Source organism: Schistocerca cancellata, chromosome 6 (genome assembly GCF_023864275.1).
Source record: "Schistocerca cancellata isolate TAMUIC-IGC-003103 chromosome 6, iqSchCanc2.1, whole genome shotgun sequence".
NCBI classification, from domain to species: Eukaryota; Metazoa; Arthropoda; class Insecta; order Orthoptera; family Acrididae; genus Schistocerca; species Schistocerca cancellata.
The window spans coordinates 310,991,971-311,016,949 of NC_064631.1; positions in this window are offsets into that span (position 1 = coordinate 310,991,971).

Genomic DNA, 24,979 nt, shown 5'->3' on the forward strand with positions numbered 1-24,979 from the left:
TTTTAATAATAGCCACCCGTGACACCGTTTCCCCTTTTTTACGATATTAGAACACGAACTGCCATTCTCTGAACTTTGTCGATGTGCACCGTCAATCCTCCCTGTAAGGATCCCATAGCGGGTAGCAATACTGGTCTCCTGATGACTTTTCGAGACGATATACCACAGCCTCATCAGCTAACAATCGAAGACGGTGTCTCACGTAGTCTCCTAATCGTTAATAGAGATTAGGAACAGCAGAAGGCCTATAGTACTTCCTTGGGGAATGCAAGATTACTACGAAATGTGACCTTTCTGAAAGGGAATCACGAATCTAGTCACACAACTGAGACGATACTCCATAGCCACACAATTTGATTAGAAGTTATTTTTGTTGACTGGTGTCAAAACCCTTCTTGATGACTATAAATACGGAATCAATTTGAGATCCCCTTCTTATATCTTTCAGTACTTCTGAAGATAAGGATCTAGTTCTCTTTCACAAAAACGAAGTTGTTTTGAATCCGTGGTATGTGTCAATAGATCGTTCCAAAATAATGTCGCAAATCGACGTCAAAGATATGGCTCTGTAATACCGCGCGCTACTTTACTGGTGCGACCTGTGCAATTATCCGGTTATTATGTACGAATAATTCGTCGAGCCAGTATTTGTAGATGTTTGCTAAGTCTGGAGCTATTAGAGCAGCATGCCGTCAAACAAATCTAACTGGTATAAAGTCTCATCCAGAAGACTTGCCTTAGTATGTATTTTGACTGGCTTGATTATTTCTATGTTGCTCATGTTGGAAGCCGTTCCTGATTCGATTTTTGGAATACTTACTACGTTTATTTGGTGAATGATTTTCAGAAAACCGTGTTTCGTAACTCTGATTTATTGGCACTGCCATCGAAGAGATTCCAATTGTTATCGAAAAATTGATTGTGTGTTGCCGCAAGTATATGTCACGTACGAATAGAATTTTTTTTGGGTTTTCTGCAAGATTTCGAGACAAAATTTCGTTGTGGAAACTATTAAAACCATTTCGCATTGACATCCACGCTAAATTTCGTGTTGTGTAAAACGTCGCCAATAGTGGAGATTTCGTGTACCTTTGAATATGGGATCCCTTTTTCGGTACTTGTGCAACAGTACAGTTAACTATTTGTGTACCATGGGGATCAGTACCGTCTTATTAATTTATTAGTATAAATCTCTCAATTTCTGTCTAAATTGTTTCTTTGAATATCTGCCACATCAGATCTGCGCTTTGATGTTTTCCTATAATCCGACCTGGTGCGAATTCCAAACACTCAAGCAGAACTCCAGAATGGGTCGCACTAGTGCCTTACATGTTGTATCCCTTACTGATGAACCACAACTTTTCAGAACTCGTCCAATAATCCTAAGTCGACCATTTACATATCCTACTACAATTCTTATATGCTTGCTCCGTTTCATATCGCTTTGCAACTTGACTCCTATATATTTAACCGGTGTGACTGTATCAAGCAGGAGACTACCAGTGCTGTATTTGAACATTACTGGTTCATTTTTCCTACTCACGTGCATAACTCACATTTTACTATATTTTATGGTAGCTCCCATTCTTGAAACGAACTAGAAATTTGGTCTAAGTCATCTTGTATCTTTCTACAGACATTCAACGACGATATTTTCTCGTACACCACAGCATTATCAGCAAACAGCTGAGACTTCCACTCACCCTATCTGCCAGATCACTTTTGCGTGTAGAAAATAACAGTGGTCCTGTCACATACCCTTGTACTGCACCTGCTATTACCCCTGTCTATGATGACCACTCGCTGTCGATGACAAAGTACTGCATAGTATTACTAAACAAATCTTCGAGTCACATATCTGGGTAACTATTTCGTATGCTCGTACCTTCCTTAAATCTGCAATGCTTTACGGAATCAACCTGTTGGGTTTCATGCATGGTTCGCAGGATAACTTGTGAGAAAACGGCAAGCTGAGTTACGGAAGAGCAACGAGTTCTAAAACAGTACTGACTCGTGGACAGAATGTTTTCCGCCTCAAGTCTGTTATATTGGAACTCAGAATATGTTTAGTAATTCTGCGTGAAACAGATGTTAAGGATAAATGTCTGTAATATTGCAGATCCATTTTTTATCGTTCTTATATACACGAGTCCGCTGCGCTTTTTCCAGTAGCATGGGATTTAGCGCTGGGCGAGAGATTCGCAATAAATGTAGGGTTGTAAGGAGCCAATGCCGTAGAGTATTCTGTATAAAACGGAACTGGGATTCCATCCAGACCTAGCAACTTATTTGCTTTCAACTCTTTCAAATGTTTCTCTACGCCAGGAACACCTATTGCTGTGTCCTCCATGTGGAAGTCGGTGCGACGGTGAAACGACGATATTTTTGTACGATTCCCTTGCATGAAAGATTTTTAAACGCGAAATCTTAAAACTTCTGCTTTCCTTTTGTGAAAACCACGCCTAGCACAGTAGTGTAAGTTTACATGCCAACTAAACTAACTTCTCTGATAATGAAGACACTGAAGAAATGTATGATGATATATAAAAAAAATTACGCAGATTGTTAAGATAATTGTGATGTACGACTGGCTTAGAGGAAAATGAAAGAAGCCTTTGGGGAAAAGAGACGCATGTGTATGAATATCAAGAGCTCAGATGGTAAACCAGTCGTAAGCAAAGGAAAGGATAGAGTGTCTGTAAAAGGTAGGTGAACCTGATAGAAATATTATAGAAATGGAAACCGCTGTAGATGAAGATAACATGGGAGATATGATAATGTGAGAAGAATTTGACAAATCACTGAAAGATCTAAGTCGAAACAAGGCTCCGGGGTAAACGATATTCCATCAGAACTACTGATAGCATTGGGAGGGTCAGCCACGACAAAACTCTTCCTTATGGTGTACAAGAGTCATGAGGGAGGCGAAATAAATACCCCCAGATTTCAAGAAGAATGTAGTAATTCCAAATCCAAAGCAAGCAGTTGCTGACAGGTGTGAAAATTACCAGACTATCAGTTTAATAAGTCAATCTTGCAAAATAATAATACGATTTCTTTACAGAAGAATGGAAAAACTGGTAGAAGCCGACATCGGTGAAGATGTAGCAACACGCAAGGCAATACTGACCCTATGACTTATCTTAGGAGGTAGGTTAAAGAACGGTAAACTTACGTTTATGCATTTGTAGACTTAGTGAAAGCTTTCGATAATGTTTACTGGAATACCCTATTTAAAATTCAGAAAGTAGCAATGGTAAATTTCAAGGAAGGATAGGCTAGGTACAACTTTTACAGAAACGAGATGGCAGTTATAACAGTCGAGGGGCATGAAAGGGATACTGTGGTTGAAAAGATAGTGAGTATGAGTTGTAGCCTATGTCCGATGTTATTCAATACGTACATTGAAGAAGCATTAAAAGAAACCAAGGAAAAATTTGGAATAAGAATTAAACTCAGAGATTTTCCAGTGACACTGCAATTTTGTTAGAGACAACATAGGACTTCGAAGAGGAGTTGATTGGAATGGACATTGCCTTGAAAGGAGGATATAAGATGAACATCAACAAAAGCAAGACAAGGATAATTCAGTGTAGTAGAATGAAATCAGGTGATGCTAATGGAATTACATTTGGAAACGAGAATCTTAAAGCAGTAAATGAGTTTTTCTATTTTGGCAGCAACATAACTGATGAAGGTCGAAGTAGAGAGAATATAAATGTAGACCGGCAATGGCAAGAAAAGCATTTATGATGAAGATAAATCTGTTAAAATCGAATTTAGATTGAAATGATTGTAACTCTCTTCTGAAAATATTTATCTGGAGTGGAGCAATGTATGGAAGTGAAACATGGACGATAAACAGTTAGTTAAAAAGAGCAGAGAAGTTTTCGAAATGTGTGCTACAGAAAAATGTTGAAGATTATATGGGTTGATCACATACTAATGAGGAGATGGTGAGTGCAATTAGGAAAACAAGGAATTTATAGCACAGTTTGCCCAGAAGGAGAGATCAGTTGATAGGACACATTCTGATACATCAGGGGATCACCAGTTAGTTGTTGGAGCAAGTGTAGGAGGTTAGAAAACCGTAGAGGGATAACAAAAGATAAATTCAGAAAGCAGATTCAGAAAGATGTAGGTTGCGGTAGTTATTCGCAGATGAAGACACTCGCACAGGATAGAGTGGCATGGAGCTCTGCATCAAACCAATTTTCAGAGTGAAGACCATAATAACAACACCTTCTACTTCCACATCAGTTTGGTCAACGAGTGACTGTATACCAAAAAAATCTTGGTGAAAAGAACTAATTACGCGCTAGTGAGTGCAGCTTTATTATATTGTTTCCCAAGTGGAGATAGGCATCATAGCCATTCAAAAAAACTTGAAATGAAAATTTTCTCACAAAATTTGGAATGTCATATGCATCCAACGGCTCTACCTGTCTTTCCTACCGTTTTGAGATCATCAGGTCAAGAAGTTCCTTGACTTCATACTACTCTCAAAACGTTTCTTTCACGCTGATCACCCTACGAATCTAAAAGTAAAACAGACTTTTCTCCCGTGCTGAGAAAGAAAATTTCTGTCAAATATCTTTTGACGTGGTCAGACATTAGTTTACCAGATTTCGATGCCGTCAGAGGCGTTCTAAGAAATATCGGTCCAGACTCTCTAATGGTTTTTTAATCTATGCAAAGTGGGTTGGCCAGGGTCAAAGCCCTTTTTAGCTAGACACTTGAGGACAAGAAATTCATTCATCTGGTGATCACAAAAGGCTCGACGGGGCAGGTTGAAGTGTTCTTCTTGTTGTGGGTTGACATTAAGTAGTGGATATATTGCGAGATGCCAATGTTTTACTCGTTCCCATGTAACAACATTTACCTTCTCTTCCGAATTTCCCAGTCTCCATCTTGTTTTTCTCGTGATGTTATGGTCCTTCTATGCGGTGACACGTATTTGACTGTCCACTTTTCTTCCAATTTGCAAAGGCGTGAAGCTCATAAGAGAGCTTCTATATTTAAATAACTCACTACGAAATCACAAAACACTGTTTCCATAATTCTTCTATATTCACATTTTCTGAAAAGCTTCGTTAATTATAAGTTGTTGTGAGTTGATAACTTATTTGAGTACAGAAGAAGTATGGAAGTAGAGTTTTGTGATTTCTTAGTGAGTTATTTAAATGTACAAGCTCTCTTACAGCCCTCGCCCTTCTACAAATCGGAAACGGTGTCAGCGGTCAAATCTGGGCCACAAAATCAAGTGAAAACAAGACGGCATCCAGGACATTCGTAACATAAAGTGACTGTTATTACATGGAAACGAGTGAAGACTTTGCATCTCGCCATATATCGATCACTTAAAGTCAACCCACAACAACAACCAAACTCCTCATGTGGCATCTTCGGTGACGGACACGGACAAGACGCAATAAAATAAGAGCCGTGACAAAAAATTAAAACTAAAGTTTTACGAAAAACGGCAAGATGTGCGTCGTTGCCTATCGTAGAGGAAGCACATACGCTGTAACGGTACAAACGACAGCAATATTATTCATACTTAAGAGATTGCGACTTTAATTAAACCCAAACAATTTAGACTGTCATGACTTTGACAAAAGCAATACAAATGACAACAACTAAATGATGAATAATGTATGACTACCAGGTCTCTCCTGGCTATCCATATGGATGGGCTATGACCAATTTTCGGGGTCCATTCTGTGGGGAATACCGACCATCTTCTCCTTCCGGCGTCACAGTCGAGAACCTTAGCAGATGGGGAACGTGGAGTGGGGGGTGGTAAGACGCTCTGCCTTTGGGTTCTATAGCTTTCTTCGTTCTCGATCCTAACACACTCATTCTTCTACTTTTTATTTCTTGTCTATTAGAAGTATCAATTCTCCCCCTCCTCTTTCCATAGGTTTATGTTACTGTCGCAGTAATCCTTCTCTTATCCGAATCATATAGAGGAAATGACACCATGTTTTTGCATGTAAAACGGAGAGATGACGACGAAAATGTCATAGCGACACAGACTGAGTTTTTTCGTTAACGCTGAACGTTTCCTCCGTAATTTAAATGGTTGGAGCTTATATTAGTGATGTCATCTGAATGGGGGGACTAAGATATTCAGAGACACTTGTATAACACATAATAATAACGGTTAGAGAGATATGAGTGATAAGAGAAAAGAATTAAGTAAAAAATTAATATTTATTATGGATTTCAGATATGATCACAATGCCGAAGAAAAGCCTTCAGTGTTAGAAATGGTAAAAGCCGTAAGGCCCGATACTAGGCATATGATTGTAAGTATGAAGATGGAGCGTATCCAGATTTGTAGAGAGGCAGGAGGAAGAAAGGAAAGGTTTATATAGATAAAAGGGAACCTATATCCAACGTCATGTAGATTCAAGGAAGAACGTGTACCGGTTGAAAAAATAATGCCCTTGCTAAGGCAATAATGCATGTTCAATGTATCTGTCCACAGACTTAGATGAGAATGAAGAAACTAGGAAAGTAAAATAAATGAAAACAGCGAAGTATTCTCCAAAATAGTTCAAGCATATGGGCTTTCCGGTATGCAACAGATTCCTTGTCTTTTCCTTCTTGAATACGCGTTGAGTGAGAACAATTCTGACTTTCGTAAACGTGGAAAGTAAGATAAGAAGAAATGATAACGTGTAACACCTTAACATAAATAGGGTGTAAATTTACAATAATGTTTTCGAAATAAAGAAAACTTTTCCCATTCCATCGTGGCAGGCCGTTACAGTTACCGGTTTAAAAGTGTTTCATAACAAAAACTAGGTCGGTTGAGAAATTATTTAGTGTCAATGCCGCACTTTGGTGCATCATCAGACTGTCTACAAAAAAAAAAAAAAACAATAAACCAATCAGATAGATACAAATGGAGGAAAAGGTTATTGTCCTATCTTGCATGGCTACGCAGGAAATGTGAACTAAATGGAACTTACGTGCAAGCAGCTGGATACGTCGTAAAACCATATATAATGTAAAATAGACACCAAGCTATATGATCCATCTGTTATGAAACATCTAAACCATGCAGTAGATCTAGTGAAAGGAGACAAACAGCCAGAAGTACACCGAGAAAGAAGAAATAAGTGGCGGAAAAACTTTCCACTGCTATTATATGTGCCTTGACACACCAGCTGGCTCCACCGTGGCTGTACAAAATAGAATGGCTCTGAGCACTATACGACTTAACAGCTATGGTCATCAGTCCCCTAGAACTTAGAACTACTTAAACCTAACTAACCTAAGGACACCACACAACACCCAATCATCACGAGGCAGAGAAAATCCGTGACCCCGCCGGGAATCGAACTCGGGAACCCGGGCGTGGGAAGCGAGAACGCTACCGCACGACCACGAGCTGCGGACTAGAAAATAGAGCCACGCTTACAAAAGCACGGTATGAGCCGCACCAGCACAATGTCTGTATTGGCGGGCGCACCAAACATTACTGTGGCAAATTGAGATACGGGTGAAGCTTCTAGTGCGTGAAGAAGTACCAAGGTAGCGCGCATAACCGGCTTAAGGCACATTTTCGGTAAATTTGGACGTTTTTTCTTTATATAGCTTGTCAACGACTGCAGGACTCTACGCCTTGGTTACAGCAATGCCTTTCAAATTTGTCAACTCTCTATGTATTGAGGATTGGCTGAGAGGTCTTTCAGTAACGCTGTGCACCATAGATTTCAACAAACGTAACTTGTATTGATGAGTGTGCCAGGAGGAAATATTGATTATAGAATCGCTAGTCGTCGGTTTTCGACAGATGTCAACGCTAATAGCTCCCCCAACAACCTGAAATTGCGGGTCTAAGGAGTTAAGCATCCTATTGTGGTCCATCGCTTTGCTAGTGATCATCATCTTTCCGTGTAAGGAATTAAATTCATTAACTACAAACGTTGAAGACTATGATAATGTCATCTACATACCATTGATAAAATAGTATCTGTTGAGAGAGACCAGTGTTGTATCTAAAATATTTAGATTCCAGATTATTAGCAAAAGTATCCGCGAGACACCCTGCTAAACAGTTAACCATCATTAAAAGCGAAATAATTATAGGACGTAATTAACTTAAGTAAGCTGACTGCTATTTCATCTGAGCTCAAACGCCTATGTCTTAGGAGATTTTGTTATGAGGACCGTTTCATCCAGAGGTACACTAGTATACAGATTTTTAATATCCAAAGAGAGCAACGTAGAGTCAGGTGGGAACATTTTACCATCTAGAAGGCGAACTAAATATATTCTACAGGGAATTGCAAAATTTTCTTCAAAATTTTTTCGTACTAATTGTAGCATGTATTTAGACTTGCGTTTAGTTGGTCATGCACGATACCTCGGTACTTCTTGCCGCGCTATAAGCGGCACACGTTGTGCCGTGTGCGGCTCGTACAGTAGCTTTGTAAGCGTGGTCCTATTGTGTACTGCCACGGATGAGCCACTGGCGTGCTCAAAGTAAGATACGATAACCGTAGAAAATTTTTCCCCAACATATTTCTTCTTTCTTGGTGTTATTCTGGCTGTTTCTCTCCTTTCACTAGCTTCACTGAATGCTTTAGATGTTTCTTAAGGGATAGATTATAAACCCAGTTACCTTGGTGTCTGTTTTACATCATATGTGATTTGATGCGTGATGAGTCACGCATCCAGTTGCTTTTACATAAGTTTTTATTACTTTTAGTTCACGTGGTCTGTGTAGCTGTGAAAGATGGGGCTATGCCCTATTCCTCCGTTTGTATCCAATTGACTGGTTTCTTGCTTTTTTGTAGACAATCTGATGGTTCCCAGTAAGGTGACACGCGTCATTAACATTAAATTATTTCGCCACCGGGACTGTTTTTGTTCTTAAAGTTGGAGAATAGGGATATATAAAGAGAAACTGCCCCTCGTTAATTAAATTCAACTACACGATACTAACTATCTTTCGAAAATACTCGTACAATAACAAATATCTTTACGTAGTGAGAAACCAAATAGGTTTAAGCCATGGTGACAAACATAAGAAAACTGAAGACGATTATACGTATCAGTTTGATGTTGAAGGGAATGCACTGAATTTAGGCCACATGGGACCTCAATACGAAAGAGAAATAAGGTGATACGGACTGCTTTAGAAGTAAGACATACGGACTCTAGCTCTGTAAGTTAGTCCACACGACATCTTCCATCGCTGTGGGTGAAACTATAGTGATACATGTAGCTGTAAAGCATAGCAATATTTCTCACTTTCCTTTTACTAGACCGTTGAAAGATGTCCGTATGAAAAACGTGATTTTCATTATCAATAGTGTGAAGAGCATCTAATGTGCCAGGGTTTGTTGGAATTTATGTGTAGAAATGAAAAAGAAAAAGGCGGGCACAGCGCAGAAAGCGACAAAGGATGGGTAATTCGATCTACATCTACATACATACTCCACAATTGACCATACGGTGCGTGGCGGAGAGTACCTCGTACCAAAACTAGCATCTCCTCTCCCTGTTCCACTCCAAAACAGAACGAGGGAAAAATGACTGCCTATATGCGTCTGTACGAGCCCTAATCTCTCTTATCTTATCTTTTTGGTCTTTCCGCGAAATGTAAGTTGGCGGCAGTAAAATTGTACTCCAGTCAGCCTCAAATGCTGGTTCTCTAAATTTCCTCAGTAGCGATTCACGAAAAGAACGCCTCCTTTCCTCTAGAGACGCCCACCCGAGTTACTGAAGCATTTCCGTAACACTCTCGTGATGATCAAACCTATAAGTAACAAATCTAGCAGCCCGCCTCTGAATTTCTATGTCCTCCCTCAATCCGACCTGATAGGGATCCCAAACGCTCGAGCACTGCTGAAGAATAGGTCGTATTAGTGTTTTATAAGCGGTCTCCTTTACAGATGAACCACATCTTCCCAAAAAGTCTACCAATGAACCGAAGACGTCTGTCCGCCTTCCCCACAACTGCCATTACATGCTTGTCCCACTTCATATAGCTGTACAATGTTACGTCCAAATATGTAATCGACGTGACTGTGTCAAGCGCTACACTACTAATGGAGTATTCAAACATTACAGGATTCTTTTTCCTATTCATCTGCATTAATTTACATTTATCTATATTTAGAGTTAGCTGCCATTCTTTACACCAATCACAAATCCTGTCCAAGTCATCTTGTATCCTCCTACAGTCACTCTACGACGACACCTTCCCGTACACCACAGCATCATCAGCAAACAGCCGCACAGTGCTATCCACCCTATCCAAAAGATCATTTATGTAGATAGAAAACAACAGCGGACCTACTACACTTTCCTGGGGCAGTTTAGATGATACTCTTACCTCCGATGAAAACTCACCATCGAGTACAAAGTATTGGGTTCTATTACTTAAGATCTGGCCAGTAAGTGGTCACGTGCAGTGCAGTCGTGCTTATGGGGGAGGGAGGGGGGACTGCTGAGGACTCGGCAGAGGATAGAGTCGAACTCTAAAGAAAAATGAAGGTTGTTATATAGAGTATATCGGTTGTTTAGTAGGAACTTATGGTTTTGGGTGAAGCACTGAGGCATCATGTATAAACATGTAGTCTGAAAAGCTTTGTTAATTATCAGAAGTTGTGAGTGGATAATTTATTGGAATGTAGAAGAATTATGGAAAGAGTCTTTTATAATTTCGTAGAGAACCATTTAAATGTAGAAGCTCTCTTATAGCCCCCGCCCATCTGCAAATCTGGAATTATGTTCTCGGTCAAATACGTGGCACCACATACCAGGACAAGAGGAAACAAGACGGCGACCGTGAAATTCGGAAAAGAACATAACTGTTATTACATGGGAACAAGTAAACATTTGGCATCTGGCCATATATCGATCACTTAAAGTCAACCCACAACAAGACAAAACACAACAAGGTACAGGCGTTGGACGCACATATCATTTGATGTTGAAAGAATTTTGTGAGGAGATTTTCCGGTGTAGTTCTGATGAATGATTATGTTTGCAGTCTCCACATGGGAAATAATATAATCAAGCTGCAGTCAGTAGTACATAATCAACTGCTTTCGCCAAGGTTTTACAATGCACTAAAATATGCCAGTAACAACTCAGGATACGTAGAGGATCATCCACCACTATTTGAACTTAAGAAATTCCAAAAACTTTACGCATAATTAGAAACATATGCGATCATTTTCTGCACGAAGCATCCACAAAATGATGAGAAGAAAATATTTTATCGCTTATTATATTTTCGCTGTTGACGCTGAAAACTTCATCTTCACGTAATACATGTTAATTTATTACTTCTTTTCTAACGATTGTACTCGCAACACAGTTTATAGGTAGTATCCATATATATCACTGACTGTGCCTGCAAAACTACACTCCTGGAAATTGAAATAAGAACACCGTGAATTCATTGTCCCAGGAAGGAGAAACTTTATTGACATATTCCTGGGGTCAGATACATCACATGATCACACTGACAGAACCACAGGCACATAGACACAGGCAACAGAGCATGCACAACGTCGGCACTAGTACAGTGTATATCCACCTTTCGCAGCAATGCAGGCTGCTGTTCTCCCATGGAGACGATCGTAGAGATGCTGGATGTAGTCCTGTGGAACGGCTTGCCATGCCATTTCCACCTGGCGCCTCAGTTGGACCAGCGTTCGTGCTGGACGTGCAGACCGCGTGAGACGACGCTTCATCCAGTCCCAAACATGCTCAATGGGGGACAGATCCGGAGATCTTGCTGGCAAGGGTAGTTGACTTACACCTTCTAGAGCACGTTGGGTGGCACGGGATACACGCGGACGTGCATTGTCCTGTTGGAACAGCAAGTTCCCTTGCCGGTCTAGGAATGGTAGAACGATGGGTTCGATGACGGTTTGGATGTACCGTGCACTATTCAGTGTCCCCTCGACGATCACCAGTGGTGTACGGCCAGTGTAGGAGATCGCTCCCCACACCATGATGCCGGGTGTTGGCCCTGTGTGCCTCGGTCGTATGCAGTCCTGATTGTGGCGCTCACCTGCACGGCACCAAACACGCATACGACCATCATTGGCACCAAGGCAGAAGCGACTCTCATCGCTGAAGACGACACGTCTCCATTCGTCCCTCCATTCACGCCTGTTGCGACACCACTGGAGGCGGGCTGCACGATGTTGGGGCGTGAGCGGAAGACGGCCTAACGGTGTGCGGGACCGTAGCCCAGCTTCATGGAGACGGTTGCGAATGGTCCTCGCCCATACCCCAGGAGCAACAGTGTCCCTAATTTGCTGGGAAGTGGCGGTGCGGTCCCCTACGGCACTGCGTAGGATCCTACGGTCTTGGCGTGCATCCGTGCGTCGCTGCGGTCCGGTCCCAGGTCGACGGGCACGTGCACCTTCCGCCGACCACTGGCGACAACATCGATGTACTGTGGAGACCTCACGCCCCACGTGTTGAGCAATTCGGCGGTACGTCCACCCGGCCTCCCGCATGCCCACTATACGCCCTCGCTCAAAGTCCGTCAACTGCACATACGGTTCACGTCCACGCTGTCGCGGCATGCTACCAGTGTTAAAGACTGCGATGGAGCTCCGTATGCCACGGCAAACTGGCTGACACTGACGGCGGCGGTGCACAAATGCTGCGCAGCTAGCGCCATTCGACGGCCAACACCGCGGTTCCTGGTGTGTCCGCTGTGCTGTGCGTGTGATCATTGCTTGTACAGCCCTCTCGCAGTGTCCGGAGCAAATATGGTGGGTCTGACACACCGGTGTCAATGTGTTCTTTTTTCCATTTCCAGGAGTGTATTTCGTTGTACGACATGTAGTTTAGAAAGTATAACATCATAAACAATGAGATGCGCGAAAATCTTGCTTTTGCTAAAAATGGAGCGCAAACTTCCTATATTAAATCATTCAGTGTTCTGTAACGAGAGCACGTGGTGACTTCCAAGAAACTTTAGGCATAATTTCAAACCGCTTCTAAACTTCTTCTCACTTGCATGATTAACGTAAAATATTTAACACACAATCCCATTTGTAAAGGAGTGAGATCTATCAAACTGTATTATACATGGGAGTTGGAGTCTAAGAAATGGGGGATTATTGGTTAGTTTCTAATTAATGCCTTACACGGTCTCGAAACTCTATTCTCACACAACAGCCATTTTGTGCTTGTTCTCCGGGTCTAATGTTATTGTTAGGTATCTGAATCGTGAAAATAGCGCATCCATACATCTGACATAAAGGGGATAACGACCGAAAACTGCTTTACGGGCAGAATTTAATAGATTTTCTCGCTTTTGTGGGACGTGATAATAAAAATTATATACTGGAAGAAACTCGGCCAATTTATTTCGCTCGCCTTTCTTGCGGCAGCTAATACCGCGACGCCTCGGCTCGGCGCTGCGCAGGATAACAGGGCCTGCCTGTTCCTCACGCGCCACGGTCGCCCGAGCCGCCCTGAAACCGCATTCAAGGATTTATGGATCCCACGGCTTTATTCAGCTTACGGCGACGTAAAAATTAATATCTCGCCCATATATCACGCTACTCGTTAGCGGGAAAGGCGGAAGGCGGGCAGATGATGCCGCAGATGATACGGGCCCGGGCTCGGTTGTGGAATCCAGTCAGCAAGGGATTGGCTGCATTCATCTCCCGTACGAAACACGTATCACATCTAGGAGGACACCGGAAGTGATCTGCTTTATTTGCAAGATGATAAAGCTTTCACATCGTTGTCTCATTTATTTTAAAGAATATACACCAATTAAATTGGGAGAACACACTACCAGTACACCGACGAAGAAAAATTCCAGCACCAATGAGTAATTAATGAAGGACAATGAAAATCCGGGAATACATCTGTGTAGGTAACTTACATTACTGGCCGTTAAAATTACTACACCACGAAGATGACGTGCTACAGACGCGAAATTTAACCGACAGGAAGAGGATGCTGTGATATGCAAATGATTAGCTTTTCAGAGCATTCACACAAGGTTGGCGCCGGTGGCGACACCTACAACGTGCTGACATGAGGAAAGTTTCCAACCCATTTCTCATACACAAACAGCAGTTGACCGGTGTTGCCTGGTGAAACGTTGTTGTGATGCCGCGTGTAAGGAGGAGAAATGCGTTCCATCACGTTTCCGACTTTCATAAAGGTCCGATTGCAGCCTATCGCGATTGCGGTTTATCGTATCGCGACATTGCTGCTCGTGTTGGTCGAGATCCAATGACCGTTAGCAGAATATGGAATGGGTGGGTTCAGTAGGGTAATACGGAACGCCGCGTTGGATCCCAACGGATACGTATCACTAGCAGTCGAGATGACAGGCATATTATCCGCATGGCTGTAACGGATCGTGCAGCCACGTCTCGATCCCTGAGTCAACAGATGGGGACGTTTTCACGACAACAAGTATCTGCACGAACAGTTCGATGACGTTTGCAGCAACATGCAGTATCAGCTCGGAGACCATGGCTCCGGTTACCCTTGACGCTGCATCACAGACAGCAGCGCCTGCGACGGTGTACTCAACGACGAACCTGGGTGCACGAATGGCAAAGCGTCATTTTTACTGATGAATCCAGGTTCTGTTTACAGCATCATGATGGTCGCATCCGTGTTTGGCGACATCACGGTGAACGCACATTGGAAGCGTGTATTCGTCATCGCCATACTGGCGTATCACCCGGCATGATGGTATGGGGTGCCATTGGTTACACGTCTCGGTCACCTATTGTTCGCATTGACAGCACTTCGAACAGTGGACGTTACAATTTCAGATGTGTTACGACCCATGGCTCTACCCTTCATTCGATCCCTGTGAAACCCTGCATTTCAGCATAACCGAATGTGCAGGTCCTGTACGGACCTCCCTGCATACAGAAAATTTTCGACTACTGCCCCGGCCAGCACATTCTCCAGATCTCTCACAATTGAAAACTTCTTGTCAATGGTGGCCGAGACACTGGCTCGTCACAATACGCCAGTCTCTACTCTTGATGAACTGTGGTATCGTGTTGAAGCTGGATGGGCAGCTGTACCTGTACACGCCATCCAAGCTGTGTTTGACTCAATGCCGTTATTACTGGCAAAGTTGGTTGTTCTGGGTACTGATTTCTCAGGATCTATGCACCCAAATTGTAATTGTAATCACATGTCAGTTCTAGTATAATATATTTGTCCAATGAATACCCGTTTATCATCTACATTTCTTCTTGGTGTAGCAATTTTAAAGGCCAGTAGTGTATTTGAGTGATTAAAATTGCAAGGTCAATGGTAAATGTAAGCGTCAGGTAAGACATTGAAAATGTCGAATTCTGATACATTAATAACCGGTGTAAACACCAAAATGTTGAATGCACGTATGCAAACGTGCATGCATTGTGTTGTGCATGTTCCGGGTGTCAGTTTGTGGGATGGGGATCAAAGTCTGTTACACTTGGTCGGTTAATAAAGAGACAGTTAATGCAGTTTATGGATGGCGCTGGGGTTGTCGTCCCATGATGTCCGATATGTACTGTCGTAGAGACAAATGTGATGACTGAGCAGACCAACGTGACATGTCGACACTCTGTAGAGAATTTTAGCTTACAACATCGCTATGTGGGCATGCGTAATGCTGTTAGAAAATTCCTGCTGGGTTGCTGCTCATAAATTTCAGCACGACAGGTGGAAATACCGCACTGACGTTCAGATATGCAGTGACGGTGTGCGGGATAACCACAAGACTGCTCCTGCTGTCGTACGAAATAGCACCCCAGATCATAACTCCAGTCATGGATCTAGCGTGCTTAGCACGCAGACAGGTTCGTTGCAGGTCTTCAACCAACACTGGCACTGACGCAGAACAAGTTTTCATCGGAAGACGCAAGAGACCTTTACCCTTCCCTCCTATACCCTCTCACTTGACGTCACTGAAGTCGCAAATGGGTGCAATTTTGTCTTAGTGAAATGCACACTACAGGGTGTCTGGCTCGGAGCTGTCTTTGAAATAACGATCTGTAACAGTTCATTGTCACTGAGGTGCTAACTGCTGCTCAGATTTTCTGCAAGTATAGGAACAGAGCTCTTATACCATTATGATACTTCTGTCAGTTTTCTGAATCACCTTCATGGTTCCATTGATAATGGCACGCCCAATTTCCTTAAATAATCTTGTGTAATCTGATCCTGTCCTGCGTCTCTAAATACCCCTTCGTCTATGGCACGTAAAACTCCAATCTTAGTACCTTCCACTCAGTTCTTTGACAAGCCTCTCTTCCGGAATAGTTCACAACTCTCATGCGAATGTGGAACCTGTGGTACCTGTCTCACCATAATCCTTTCATAGCCACCAAGAGTAAATTTTATTTACCTTTATACCATTATAAATTTCATTATATAAAGATAGCCTTAACAAACGCAACATAAAACAAATGAAAAATTCCAGCGGTGTTGTGGATTAATAGTCACACAACCAGTTTGGCTATCATACAATTACACTATAACTGGAAAGTATTCTTGACAAAAATTGTAACATGATCTAAATTTCAGCTCTTCAGCACTGACTGACTAGATAAGCATATCTTAGAATGATCCAGCAATACAAACTGCATGAGATTGAGACACCTCCTTACAGGAATAGAGATATGAATGAACGCCAGCGAGTTGACGTAAGTGATGCAGAGTTTGGATTATGTGCCTGTTATTTAAGCGACGATGCAAAGCGTGTCATTAAAGGGGCTCGTACAGCCATCAAAAATTTATATGGTAGTGATGATTCCATGTGTTTTTGACACTAATGTTATATCTGAATACTGGCAGGTTTATTACCTGTGCTGTGAAGTATGCAGTCGACCAGTGACATGATTTGGATCACCTTTGGATACAACAACAGACTCGTATCTCTTACAGGATATTCGTACAGCCGTCCCCATGTCACGAGGGTTTTAGAGCCAAACATGCAACCTTACTTAAATTGAGTAACATACGACGATTGTCCAGATAGTAAGTTCCAATCGGTTACGAAATGGACACCACAGTAAAAACCAGATGAATCTTTGCACAGATGTATTGGGTAGTGTCACTAGTATGATCGTCTATCGCATCAAGACGCTCTTTTCAGCTGTGAGCGCACTGTACGCGAGTAAAGGGGCCTAGAACAACGATGTCTCCCGCCAAGTAAGAGGGCTCGCTCAGAGGCTTCACCTTAATGTATGTAGCCCATCTAACACAACCGCCATGCACTTCCTTCTTCATGGCAATTCTCAGCTGCACTCGGCAAGGGCAGTGAAGACCCTCCTTTGTGCTTTAGTTTGGAGTTGCAACGGGTTTCCTTCCGCTCAACACCTTGGTTTGGAGAAGTCTATAATGGCTCCTGTAGCCTTTTCGGTGGGAAGTGTTCGATCATCCACAAGCCAACCATAATTAGTTCGTCCTGAGTATCATCTCTGTTCACATGAAACGCTGGATACGAAAACATCACTTGGGCGCAGGCTAAGCGCTGTAGACCAGCGTAGAGAATTATCGGAAAGCACAGGTGGCTCCTTCTACGGCATGACGATGGTGTTGGAAATTTGGTATAACGCTCCGACAGATGTCTAAGTCGGAGCGGCGACTATGTAAAGAAGTATCTGGTAAGTGTAGCTAACGCTTTCAGATGAAATGTTTCTGATTTTCATTGTGGTTTTCATTGAGCGTCCGGTCGGAACTTACTTTCTGGGCAGCCCTCGCATTTCACATTTTACTTAGAAAACGTTTGACCACAGAACACGAATGCAACTGACAGTGTAAAACTCGAGAGTTTGCTCTTTTCAAAAGTACGTTGTTCACGCTCATATCTCAGGTGACGTAATAGTTATGAGTTTTTTTTTTTTTTTTTTTAAACGGATGTTTCTTTTTGATACACCTTATAATCTACCATTCCATGAAAATACGCTGTACACGAGCATCAATAACACACTCCCGTAGCCGTTCTGGTGTCACAAGGGATTGGAATTCTAACCAATTACTTATCCGCCAATGATGTGTACATGTACGAAGTTGCATTGACGTGCGATCATGTCTCCTGGATGCTTCACTCTTTTTGTTAGACAGTGCAGATCATTAGGTTCCTTAACTACGCACTAAGAAGTTGAGGGTCGAGATGTTACCACCTACATGTTTCTAACTGCTTCAATTTCTCTCTCGTTTGTCTGACGCCTAGACTGACATAAAAATATTGGCAGATACTTTTCTTGTACCGTTTGTCTTTTTTTGGCGGGAGTTAATCCAGATATAAAGTGCCAAAGCATACTTTCCTACGGATTTCAGCTCAACACGATTCTGTTAATCTAAGTATTTCTAAATCTTTGGCACACAACATTTAAGTGAGTTCTTGAGTCAAATTTCAACTGTTTCTAGTATTGTCTTTGTGATGTGAGACTTTCTGTTCCATTACATCCACATGATTAACCTGACTAGATCCTTGTACCAACTGACTACTAGAGTTACGCCCGTAATTAATATCGAGAAAGTTGCTTCCTGAGCGATATGGAACGGAATATCTTCCTTTAGATTCTACTCGTTATGAGAACTGAAAGGATGATTAAGTGTAACATCACGAGCCATAGTTTATTACGAGGGCTTTTCATAAAGTACATTACGTTTTGGAATTAAAAATAAATAAAGTATTGGAAATTTTTTTTATTATATACAGATGAAAGCCACACTTAAATACTACTTTTCTGCATAGTTTCCATTTAAATTAAGGCATTTATCGTAGTGATGGACGGGCTTGGAAATTCCTTCGTCCTAAAATTCGGCCGCCTGCGCCTTCAACCACGTGGTTACCTCTTTTGGGACAGAAAAGGTGAGATTTTTGTGGATTTCCTGGAAAGAGGCACTACAATAAACTCTCAAAGGTATTGCCAAACTCTGCACAACCTCAGAAGAGCAATACAAAACAAGCGCAGGGGAAAGGTGGGCTCAAAGATCTTGCTGATTCACGACAACGCCCGGGCCCACACGGCAAATGCCACTCATGAAGTTCTCGAATCTTTTAAGTGGGAGTTGTTTCCTCATCCGCCGTACAGTCCCGACCTGGCACCGAGCGACTTCCACTTATTCCCAGCAATGAAGAAGTGGTTGGCTATGCAGCGTTTTGATGACGACGTACAGCTTCCAGAAGAGGTAACCACGTGGTTTAAGGCGCAGGCGGCCGAATTTTACGACGAAGGAATTTCCAAGGTCGTCCATGGCTACGATAAGTGCCTTAATTTAAACGGCAACTATGTAGAAAAGTAGTATTTAAGTGTGGCTTTCATCTGTATATAATAAAAAAATTTCCAATACTTTATTTATTTTTAATTCCAAAACGTAATGTACTTTGTAGATAGCCCTCGTATATACGCAGAAGTAGAGCATAACTGAAAATGCTGCTGAGACTTGCTTGGGTAAAATTTATGTAGGGAATGCTGTAGACTAATATATCCTTCTTGCCACGTAATCCAGGGTAACTCTATTTTGCAGCGGGGTCGGCGGCCCACTGTACTCCTCGCGGGCTCATCTGACCCAGATCTGTGATAGCAGAGTGCCCTGCAAGTAGCAGCCGAGCCAAATGCGGACAGGCGCCCGTGTACCAGATACAGCCGTGCTGCATGCTCTCTATTTTGCGCAGATAAGGTGGCGAGTAACCACTTGTTTCTCCCAAACACAACACAGGCGTCTCACCAGCCGTTTTCAATTGTCTTCTGCTTGATTACATCTCGTTGCTCATATCATACAGGTAAAACTAACTAGTAGAAATATATTTGACAAACTGAGAATGTTCTTGGATAAATGGTTCTCATTTTTCATCCCATGACACTATTGTTTCTACACTCTGTCTTCTAAAAAAATAGTCTTTATTCATCATCATCGGCAGGAATCATCTGTAGTTCTAATAGTTCATTCTGTAGGCCATTATGTAGGTGGCCAAATTATGCCACGGAGGCGTGATTAAATCACGGATTTTCCACCTATCACATGCTATTATGATTATGTTTGTGTTGACGGAACACTAGAATCGACGCTATTTCTACTCTCTGTAGTCTTTAACAATAAAACTGGTTTTCCTTATCAGACATATCACTGAATCTGGTTCCGATCAAATCAGGATTCTGAGACTATCTGAGAAATGTTGTTCCAGAAGAAAGGCTATACTGAACGAGATATGAAGTTAGGCATTAGAACGAAACGAATACAGTGTAATTTCAATAGTGGCAGAAGACATTGACAGACACAAAGAGATAATGACTATGAGTAGGGTTGCGTGAGTGAGTGAGGATGTTAAGTGGTAATAGATGGTTATGAGCGACGATCTAGTGGATATAAACGCATTATCTGTATTGAGTCTTCGTCTACTTGGAGAAATAGAAGTTAGGTAGATGTTCTCTTTACTATGTTAATTTGTTGGGTAATCATTTCTGTTCCTGTCCAGCTTTTGTTATGACAAGAGTTGCCACATCACTCTGTAGCCCACCTCTCCTGACCGTTTTGTATGAAGTTGTATACAAAAGGGACAGATACAGACTAAGATCAGAATTCAGTAATTATGGAGAGTAATATGAAGATTGGGGAACCATCTGCAAGAATCAACGTAGAAAGAACCTTAAGAACGGGATAAACTGTCTAATAACGTAGGAGAAGAGGAACGCATGTCAACTGGGAACACATATGTGATCCACTATTTAAGACAGAGTTTGACAGAGCCTTGGAAGTAGTGTAGTAACCCAGATGGCATGGATAATATTATTTCCGATATTTTGAAATATAATGGGAAGTGGTAACAAAAAGACTTTTCAAGACAGTGTGTAGAATCTACTGATGATTCACGTGACATGCCATCAAGACTTTTGATAAAAATTCTTCGCAGTTCCGAAGACAGCCAGGGCATATAAGTGTGAGAATTGTCGAACAATCAGCTTTACAGGTCACTGCATCGAAGTCTGCTGAGTGACTCACTGACTCGTCATCGCCCAGCCAAAACCACTAAGGAGGCGGTTAACCTTATACTGTAGGTGTCGTTTAACAGGGGATTTTTCGATATAGTATCCCTAAGAGGGTGAAGAAGGGGATGAAGGGTTCTTTGAAAATACGTCGTTATTGAAGCAGTTTGAAGCTAGAACTACGAAAGTTGATATTTAGTTTCTTAGTCAGAAATAAAGAGATACGTGATTCAGAATTTTTGGAAATTCAACCCATATGGGGGTGAAATTTTAGTTTTAAAATATATCATTACTAAAGAACTATTAAAATATTTCAAAAGTTCTATTTATGGATATTAGTATTTGACTTCTTGGTTACAAATAAAGAAGAACGTTTACAGAGTTTTTGGCAATTCAACCCCTAAGGACGTTTAATGAACATATTTCATTATGAACGCATTTTTAAAGCTAAAACTACGAAAATTTGTGTTTAGCTACTCTGATGAAAAACTTAATGTTTCACAGTTTTTAGAAATTAAACCACAAAGCGGTGAAATAGTGCATGAAAATTTTATGGAAATAGCTCATTACGCATGATTTTTTGGAGCTAAAGCTGCGAAACATTGTATTCGGCCTGTGTTAGAACAGAAAATACACATTCCACTGTTTTTGGAAGTACAACACCTGAGGGGCTGAAATAAAGGTTGAAATATTGAATATGAAAGTATTTCATTTTGAAATCGTTTATAAAGATAAATCTTACGTGTTTCACTATTTTTGAAAATCCAGTCCCTAAGGGAATGAAATAGTTCCAGACTGAGTGACTGACTCATCATCGCCCTTCCTAAATGTTTAAGGGAAGGCACTTCAAATTTGTAGACGGTTCGGATCTTACACAGTAGACAGTAGACTGATATTTGGCTTCTTAGTCAGAAATAAAACAATATGTATTCAGCAGTTTTAGAAAGTTTTCTTGACAATAAATGACCATTAATGAACTACAAAAGTGTTTTTAAAGCTGTATATACGAAAACTAACAGCTGACTTCTCGGTTAGAAATAAAAAATACTCATTTCAGTGTTCTTGAAAATTCAAACCCCAAAGAGAACGAAATAGGGAATTAAATGTTTTATGGAAATACTTTATTATGATATCCTTTTTAAAACTAAATGTATGAAATTTTGAATTTGGTTTCTGAGATGAAAATAAAAAATGCATCTTTCACTGTTTTTAGAAATTCAACCTCTAAGGGGGCAAAGTAATGGGTGAAAATTGTTTTGAAAGTAAGTTATTATTTTGGGGACTGGTCCATGAATAGCAGGAGAAACATTAAAAAAATTGTCAGTCTTATAAACAGTGTAATTCACACAATAAGAATTATAAGCCCATATAATGCTTACCATCTTTTAATACATCTTTTGGGGACATTTTTATGTATGAAGAACAGCTTTATCTCTCACATTTTTTTAAATTGTATTTATTTTTAGCAAGTGAAATAAACCATTTTAATTATTGATGTACTTTGTAGGTACACATTACACAAAATACGAATAAAGTAGGTTTATATATTGGTGTAAGTTCTTTACACTATTATCTTCAAAGCGGACTATTGAAAAGATGGTACTGTCGCAAACAGTGACACAAAAATATTTTGGCATGATTTTCAAAATGTATAGATATGAATTCAGGGTTTTCCTTCTTGCATTTTATGTTCAAAATTAAGTCACGAGAGTAGTGTACTTATTAGTTATGCATGTTTTAAGAGAGTAAACAAAATTTCATCTCTCTCTTACTTTTCAGCGAAAGTGTACCAGAACATGAAATGATTTAAATTTAAAGTTAAAAATTGCTTTTCCTATTAAACTCGGATGAAACTAATGCATCTCAGGTCCATATTCATCTTGTTTCTTTTGTCGTTCTTCCTCCCTTCTCTTTTTCACCTTCTCCTTATAAATGCTTCTTTGGTGGCTTCCAACAGTGATTTTTCTGCTTTGAAGAGTCTCCTTTGGTCAATGGCTATTAGAGCTCTATGTATATTTAGTCCATGAGGCACTCCCTTCAGTTCTATAACATTAAGCCTTGACGCTACTCGCTCATTGAAACGTAGAACAGCATCCAGCACACCTATTTTCAAAGTATTTAGTCATATTAGAGCAGTTTCTGGTATCTGTTCCCATATATAATTGTTGAAACTTTCATATGGATGGTGAGTCGTAACATGTAACCATTTCTCTAATAATTTTGTGTCACTGAGCTCCCTATATGTAGGTTTTATAACTTCCATTATAGCAAATGGCAAATAATTTATATGGTTGTAGGTCTCACCTTAGGTAAGAACTTGGAAGCACTTTGAGTAGTTGAAGCTGAATAAAGGCTTGTATCAAGTTGTATTTCTTTGTTAGCAGAGTTAATCCGTTTGGTGAACCAATTTCCATAAAATTTACAGTTTTTAACACCAAACCTCTTAATTCTTCTTATTGCTTTCAAGTGTAATAAGAAAATCACGCACATAATAGGAAACACACGCACATAATTACGTCGCACCAAAAGAACAGCAAACAATGACTAAACTCTCTGTATAAACAAAAGATGAGCAACTATAAAGTTCTTGAAGATTAACCACTTAAAAGACTAAAACTTTATTTTTAGCAGGTGCCTGGGAACGTCGTGTTGTGTGCAGCCACTTTTAAATTCCTCTAATTTTAATACTTTCTGTGGTCCATTTTCCTGGAAGTGAACTTATTCTCGATCAGAAAACTACTGAGAATTTTTTAAGACAAAAATTAAAATCTCGATTATTTGACAGTTATTCACCTACAAGCCCCTTAAAGAATTACTAAACCAACTAAAGCTACATCTATGAAGCTTGGTATTTAGCATCTCGGTTAGAAATTAAAAAAGTACATGTTTCACTGTTTTGGGAAATTCAACCCTCTAAGGAAATGAAGTAGGAAATGAGAAGTTTAATGAAACTGTTTCATTATTAAATCCTTATCAAACCTAAATCTATGACAATTTGTAATTGCTCTTCCTGTTACAAAAAAAGGAAGTATGTTGCTTACTGGGCTTTGGAATTGCGAGCCCTAAAGGGCTAAAATAGCGGATGAAAAAATGTTAAGAAAATTAAAAAAATTTCGAAGCTAAATCTATGAAAATTGGTATTTTACTTCTCGGTTAGATATATAAACATTTTTAGGGGATGAGTGTTTCTATGGTGATATTTCCATAGAAATCACTATAAGAACTCAAAAGACATGATTAAGGAAACTTTGTGCTCAAGCTACCAGATTCGCTGTTTGGTAAGAAGTACATTTGGAAAAGAATATGAATCTATGGCCTTAATTAGCGTGAAAAGTTTAGGTTTGCAATTTCTAAGTAACATAAAAATTTGATTGAAGAAAAACAAAAATAATCTGTGCAGACCAGGCATATATATGCCTGCTGCTTCACTTGTGTAAACTGTATGGTCTGCACAGATTATTTTTGTTTTTCTTCAATCAAATTTTTATGTTACTCAGAAATTGCAGCACCTAAACTTTTCACGCTAATTATGGCCATAGATTTATATATATATATATATAGTTTGTGTGTGTGTAAGGATAGAAAATACGCAGTGTACTAACAATGAATGATGTGCAGTTTAATTACGAGCAAACCAGAGAGGTCGTCGGATCCATATCTTCTCTTGCATATTTATTTATATTTGTTTCCCTACAAATTCTAACAATACTGCCGGTAATCCTACTATTTACCACTCCACTTCCGTAGTGTACCGAAACTATCATACAGTTGTACTGGTAATAAGAACTGTGATCCGAGCACATTGTGATTTTATGATGTCATTACTATCTTCAGGAATGCGAAGAATATTTGCAGGATGTCTTGAACGGAATGAACACACACTAAAGATAGAGAGCGAATCGAAAGATGAGATTATCTATATTTTAAATCGTAGCGCATAGAAACTGGTTTTTTCTGTGGCTCATACCATGCATTCTATTTGTGATAAGAAACTGAGGTCAAGTACATCCGAT